At 45.2% G+C, this 7,543-nt stretch overlaps 1 long non-coding RNA gene across 1 annotated transcript; it reads right to left on the reverse strand.

Annotated features, from left to right (window-relative positions):
* Positions 1-4,928: 4,928 nt before the first annotated feature.
* LOC121846522 lies at positions 4,929-6,480 on the reverse strand. Its single transcript, XR_006083426.1, has 3 exons — positions 6,428-6,480; positions 6,098-6,250; positions 4,929-4,979 (listed from the first exon to the last, which is right to left on the reverse strand). It is a non-coding gene; the product is annotated as an uncharacterized LOC121846522 (long non-coding RNA).
* Between the last annotated feature and the right edge of the window lie 1,063 nt (positions 6,481-7,543).

Raw genomic sequence — 7,543 nt, forward strand, 5'->3', positions numbered from 1 at the left:
TTTGGCAAAGTGGGTGGGGTTATATCCTTACTGTTTGGCCCTGTCCGGGGGTGTCATCGGATGGGGCCACAGTGTCTCCTGACCCCTCCTGTCTCAGCCTCCAGTATTTATGCTGCAGTAGTTTATGTGTCGGGGGGCAAGGGTCAGTTTGTTATATCTGGAGTACTTCTCCTGTCCTATCCGGTGTCCTGTGTGAATTTAAGTATGCTCTCTCTAATTCTCTCTTTCTCTCTTTCTTTCTCTCTCTCGGAGGACCTGAGCCCTAGGACCATGCTTCAGGACTACCTGGCATGATGACTCCTTGCTGTCCCCAGTCCACCTGGCTGTGCTGCTGCTCCAGTTTCAACTGTTCTGCCTGTGATTATTATTATTTGACCATGCTGGTAATTTATGAACATTTGAACATCTTGGCCATGTTCTGTTATAATCTCCACACGGCACAGCCAGAAGAGGACTGGCCACCCCACATAGCCTGGTTCCTCTCTAGGTTTCTTCCCAGGTTTTGGCCTTTCTAGGGAGTTTTTCCTAGCCACCGTGCTTCTACACCTGCATTGCTTGCTGTTTGGGGTTTTAGGCTGGGTTTCTGTACAGCACTTTGAGATATCAGCTGATGTACGAAGGGCTATATAAATACATTTGATTTGATTTTGATTTGACATGATGTGGAATGGGTTCTAGTTCATTTTAACTTGATGGTTGTGGAACTGAGTGTTTGGGGTTGGTACATATGAGGATGTTGCTAGAATCGGGGTTAATGGTGTCAGTGCTAACTAATATCACGGTTGACAACTTGCATTTAAATTACTCTGCTGGGTGTCTACTAGTCTTCTCTCCTAACTGACTTGGTTTCCTATTAGTGAATGCTTACATGTAAAACCAGCTCTCGTCGCTCATACAGGTGCCCCTACTCTCCTAACCTCCCCTCAGTAACTAACGAAGGCACAAAATGATGACATAAATATCACAAGAAAGAATACATTAATGAATCATTTACTTTCTAGAGGCCAAAGGACAGGTAGGTTTAATAATGTAATATGTCCCATCAAAAAGTCCTGTTGCTTACATACCAGCATCCTAAATGGCACTGCTTTTGACCAGAACCCTATGAACCCTGTTCAACAGTAGTGTACTATTCAGTATAGGGTTCCTTTTGGGATGCATTAAATCTTTACAATTACCCATCAGAGCAAATGCTACCATTTTTTTATTCCCACAGAGCTTAAGACATGAATGATTTTATTAAAATATTTGTTCATACAAAATGTATCATTTCCCCTCCTCCCACGTGGATTACAGACAAGAGGCTAGGTGCGTTCTGACTGTCTTAGTGTGCGGATAAACATGACAATCACTCTCATGAAACTTAAATGAAACATCACTCCTTATGTCTTTTCTCAGAACAAACACTCAGCCCAATTTCTACAGTCAAAACTGGTTTTGAAAATGCTTCTTCCACATATTTTGGTCCCTGTCTGTTTTGCTCTCAGTGAAGTGCTACTATCCCCTTGGACTACAGGTTATTGCCGTCATAAGGTGTGCGTCTGTCTGTTGGCCGGACACTTTCTACCGTTTAGGACCTTTGTGGGTAAAGGTAAAGATGGGGTATAGCAGCAGCAGTTCCTCTGAAGTCCAGTATCTGCTGGAAGGGAACCTGGTGGTACGAGAGGATGAGTGTGGGCCTGTTGTGCCTCCCCTATCCCTCCCTCTTCTCTCTCTCTGTCTGAGGGACTCTTAAGGTTCCTGTGCGGACTGTCTCGGTTCGTGCCCTCCGGAAGCTGGCTGTGGTGATTTAAGACACGCTATGTTTATGTGTGTATTTGTTTGTGGCCTCTGGCCCACTTCGCCGTCCCTCTGTCCAGTACATACCGTTGTAGCAGGCCCAGTGTAGTGGCGTGTAGCCCTGGTTGTCTGTGATGACGGGGAGGGTCCACACTGACTGGCGGCGGTGTGTAGGAGCCACCCCAGCACCCCAATGTGTCCGGACGCCGCCACCAGGTGGACATGGCTCCGCCCCTTACCTTCCCGAACCAGGAAGCTGGCACTGTGCTTCACTCCTCGTGACCCGTCACCGCCTAGGAGGAAGGGAATGCTGTTCATCGACTACAGCTCTGCATTTAACACCATCGTACCCTCCAAGCTCGTCATCAAGCTTGAGACCCTGGGTCTCGACCCCGCCCTGTGCAACTGGGTACTGGACTTCCTGACGGGCCGCCCCCAGGTGGTGAGGGTAGGCAACAACATCTCCACCCCGCTGATCCTCAACACTGGGGCCCCACAAGGGTGCGTTCTGAGCCCTCTCCTGTACTCCCTGTTCACCCACGACTGCGTGGCCACGCACGCCTCCAACTCAATCATTAAGTTTGCGGACGACACAACAGTGGTAGGCTTGATTACCAACAACGACGAGACGGCCTACAGGGAGGAGGTGTGTGGTGTCAGGAAAATAACCTCACACTCAACGTCAACAAAACTAAGGAGATGATTGTGGACTTCAGGAAACAGTAGAGGGAACACCCCCCCATCCACATCGATGGAACAGTAGTGGAGAGGGTAGCAGTTCCTCCTCCTAAATTCCTCGGCATACACATCACAGGCAACCTGAATTGGTCCACCCACACATACAGCATTGTGAAGAAGGCGCAGCAGCGCCTCTTCAACCTCAGGAGGCTGAAGAAATTCGGCTAGTCACCAAAAGCACTCACAAACTTCTACAGATGCACAATCGAGAGCATCCTGGCGGGCTGTATCACCGCCTGGTACGGCAACTGCTCCGTCCACAACCGTAAGGCTCTCCAGAGGGTAGTGAGGTCTGCACAACGCATCACCGGGGGCAAACTACCTGCCCTCCAGGACACCTACACCACCCGATGTTACAGGAAGGCCATAAAGATCATCAAGGACAACAACCACCCGAGCCACTGCCTGTTCACCCCGCATCATCCAGAAGGCGAGGTCAGTACAGGTGCATCAAAGCTGGGACCGAGAGACTGAAAAACAGCTTCTATCTCAAGGCCATCAGACTGTTAAACAGCCACCACTAACATTGAGTGGCTGCTGCCAACACACTGACTCAACTCCAGCCACTTTAATAATGGGAATTGATGGGAAATGATGTAAAATATATCACTAGCCACTTTAAACAATGCTACCTAATATAATGTTTACATACCCTACATTATTCATCTCATATGTATACCTATATACTGTACTCTATATCATCTACTGCATCTTTATGTTTGAAGCCTGAAATGTGGCAAAAGGTCGCAAAGTTCAAGGGGGCCGAATACTTTCGCAAGGCACTGTATCACTAGCCACTTTAAACAATGCTACCTAATATAATGTTTACATACCCTACATTATTTATCTCATATGTATACCTATATACTGTACTCTATATCATCTACTGCATCTTTATGTAATACATGTATCACTAGCCACTTTAACTATGCCACTTTGTTTACATACTCATCTCATATGTATATACTGTACTCGATACCATCTACTGTATCTTGCCTATGCCGCTCTGTACCATCACTCATTCATATATCTTTATGTACATATTCTTTATCCCCCTACACTTGTGTGTATAAGGCAGTAGTTTTGGAATTGTTAGTGAGATTACTTGTTGGTTATTACTGCATTGTCGGAACTAGAAGCACAAGCATTTCGCTACACTCGCATTAACATCTGCTAACCATGTGTATGTGACAAATAAAATTTGATTTGATTTGATTTGAGGGATTCTGATACACAAGACAACAGGTCATATTACGAACTGGTAATAACCAGACTGTAATAAACAGAGAGGATAAACAGAGAGGATATGAGCAGATTGCTGGACGACTATAACCTTCACATGAACAGACAGATTTCAAGAACAGTGGTATTGGTAGATGACATCCTCATGATGTTAACACAGCAGATAATAAATAATTTTGGGGCTGAGGCCATCGAAGCCTGTCACCTGCTAGCTGTGTACCTGGCTCTGGATAGAAGTCTCCCCTGTGCACTGATCTAGGATCAGCTTACCCTCCCTAGATCCTCAATCATTAGTGGAGAACATGACAAAAAATGACCTTAGATCAGTGTCTCGTGGGCATTTTCACACGATACCATGTAACATCCCTAGAGTGGACATTGTCGTCCTAGCAACATGACCAAACAAATGGCCATCTTGGTCAGGAAAACTTTTTAATTACAGAAGCTCTCTGTGATATCCTTATGTCTACCTGCAGCGTGGATGGGGGTCCTCTTCAGAGTGAAGTCTTTGGAGGCTTCCTGGTTGATGAGGACGTCAACACACTCCACATGGCTTTTTAAGGCAGCCAGGTCCAGAGGGGTGCGCCCCTGGCTGTCCCTCACGTCTAGATCCAGCAGAGACTGAACCAGGACCTCCATAGCATGGTGGTGACTGTGGTACGCCTGAATAGATATTCACTCTTAATATAATCAATGTCCTAGAGTAGACCCGTGGTACGCCTGAACAGAAATACAGTGCTAGACCTCTAAAGTAGACCAGAGTCTTTCAATCGGGAGCCCATTTTTGCTCCCGCCCAGCATCAACATCGGAGGTTCCTGCCAAGCGTGGGATTGAGAAACAAACACTCTACTTCTCCTCTGAGCTTGATTAACTCAAATGGCAAAATAAGGAAATCATCCTCATCATCACTGTGTAGAATATGCATGTATTTTACACTAATCAGGAATAGATCGGAATATGGTGTGTGAGTCTGTCTGGACAGTCAACTTCCTGTGTAAAATCTACACCATGCTTGCATCCCAGATAGCACCCTATTCCCTATGTAGTGAACTACTTTTGATCAGGGCCTATAAGGATCTGGTCAACCGTAGTGTACTAAATAGGGAATAGGGTGCCATTTGTCATATGGAGACCCCTACAGGAGCAGGTAGGCTTTACTCACAGTGAGGTAGAGGGCTGATGGGAGCTCTGACATCAGAGTCGTTCAGGATGTCTGTCCCTGAGGTTTCAATTAGTCAAGGAAAGAGAAGACCGGCCAGTTCAGACTTGGAAAAAGAACATCAAGAGTGACGATGCGTCCACGACAAACATGCAGCCACACCTCAAAACCTACTGTTGGGTTCTGAGAATATGAAATATACAAATTCATGTCACTGAGGGAGAGAGCTTAATGTATAACGTTTACATTATGTCAGGCTATGTTATTGTTAGCCATCAGGCATCCTATGGGTGGGATCCTCTGGGATGAGAAGAGACACAGTCTGGTACCAATCACCATGTCAGCCTTGAGTTGGGGAGGAGTGAGCACTTTGGGGTAGCGGTCAGAGTTTTTACTCTGAGAATTAGAACCTAACAGTTGGCACTGCGAGCAGGGTTCACCGCGATTTGCAGTCGAACTAGAGATTCCGAATCAGTGAAACAGAAACAAGGTAGGCACAGTTCCTACCCGTTATCACTAATTCTGGCATCTTGGGGAGATGAGAGTCGTAGGCTGAACCAATTATAGGGTACAAACCTAGAAAGCCTGAGCTTATTCAGTAGTCCCATTGTATTACGACCGGTCGTAGCTTTGTGGTATATGGTAAGTCCCGGGAGGTAAACCCAAACCTGTAGAGGGTAACTCCTAGGGGGTAAATCCCGAGTAGGTTGGTTCCTGCTAGTACTATAAGAATAGGGTGAGTCCCGGAAGGTAAGCCCGAGCAGGCAGGTACCTGCAAAGGGTAAGTCCTAGGGGTAAGACCCGGGTGGGGTTGGTTACCTGCTATACCTGTAACGAGAGGGTGAAAGTCTCAGCCGCAGTGGCCATGCGGCAGTAGAGTGGGTGTGGATGGATAAAGTGACATGCTTGTGTACTAGGATAAAATGTTGCCATTCAGGGTTAGAAGAAAAGCAATAAGATACTCGAACGCTGTTGGATTTGGGTGTATTAGCAGTAGCAATAAAGAGAGGTTGGTTTTATGCCCTGTTGGGGTGGGGAACCATGACAGATTATGTGGAAATAGGAAGACAAGTGTGAATCATTTTGGTAATGTGTGTTATCAACAACAGTGATATTTGAACAGATTGGAGATGACTATCCATAACAATAAAATCCTTCATACAGTGAGGTTAGGTTACCATGCTTGTCCTGCCCCACAGCTGTAGACACAGCCTTCTCCAGGTCCTCAGACACTAGCTGGAGATCCATTACAGGATGTCTGTCACCTCACTAAGCCCCTATTGCAGGTTAGGGGTCACATCCACTTGAATGTCCTTCATATGACGAACCTCCTACAGAGCAAATGAGGAAAACATGATATAGTAGGATTTATGTTAGTAGCAATAGAATATGGGAATTTTATCTCAACGCTGCCTACAGCTAACATATTTATTTATGTATGTGATCTATGTAAATAAATAAATATATCACAGCTGTAAAACTGTGAAGGACTATAGGTGGAGGCCTACCCATTTCCCAGGAGCATTGTAAAACGTGGATTTGGGTATAGTGTTTATTTCCCCTAATATCTTTGAAGATTACACCTAAAATAATTAGGCCTACTTCTTTCTACTGCTGATCTGAGACCATTAGGGTTAATCATTACAGATATAAATGCAATATATGGAGTAGAAAAGATTGCCTGCCCACCAACTTGATAAGAATCAACATATGTTCTACATGGTCTATTTCTATCTGAACGTAACAACTCAATCAAGCTTGTTAATTGATCGTTAAGCCATGTTTGTCAGGTAAACGGTCATTAGTGGCCTATATAAGCCTCATACAGGCCATGGGAAGACATTACCTGTTGATAACACAGACTATTTTCATGATCATGGGAGGTGTGAGAGAATTGCTGCTCGTTGTGATGACTGTGGGGGTTGTCAAAGGTTGGTTCACTAATGTTTAAGGGATTTGTTTGGTAAATATGCTTAACTTTATAAGTTGGGTATTAATATTTGACTGTCTGTATCTTCCGCGTTGGTCATCTTTTATTCTTCACTGCTATTAATATGTAGCTATTTTGTGTGAACTCAACTTCTGTCAACACTTTCTCCTCAGTTTCTTGTTACCCTGTTGGAAAGTCCCAGAAGCAAGATCAAGTCTCTCTGCAGAGGAGACTTGGAGGTAAGTGTTTCTTTCCACAACCCTGCTAGCTATGTTCTTTGTCACTGTCTATGGTGCTGCTGTGTTTGACACTCATTCAACAGCATAGAGTAACTCAGTCTAAATAATGTTGTCAAACCTTTTGCTTGTGTACCTTAACCTACCCTTTTCAGAGCTGTCATCAAATGACGTCTCCATTGTGCATGCCCTGGCCTTGCTCCGATCCATAGGGTCTGACGCTAAACAAGCCAGAGAAGGTACGGCTTGAAACATATACTTTAAAACTGTTGGGTTCATGTTGCTCAAAATTCGATTAGCAATTTGGCCCAGACCGTGTAGCACAGATGTGTTGCTGTAGAATACCCAACTGTTCCTTTTGTTTTTTCTCAAGAGTATTTAGAGACCAATGAAGTAGAATCCCAAGCTTCTCCAAACCATGGTAGCTCTCCGGCAAATGATGCCCTGTCCTCTGAGGA

This window comes from Oncorhynchus tshawytscha, linkage group LG05 (assembly GCF_018296145.1).
Source record: "Oncorhynchus tshawytscha isolate Ot180627B linkage group LG05, Otsh_v2.0, whole genome shotgun sequence".
NCBI classification, from domain to species: Eukaryota; Metazoa; Chordata; class Actinopteri; order Salmoniformes; family Salmonidae; genus Oncorhynchus; species Oncorhynchus tshawytscha.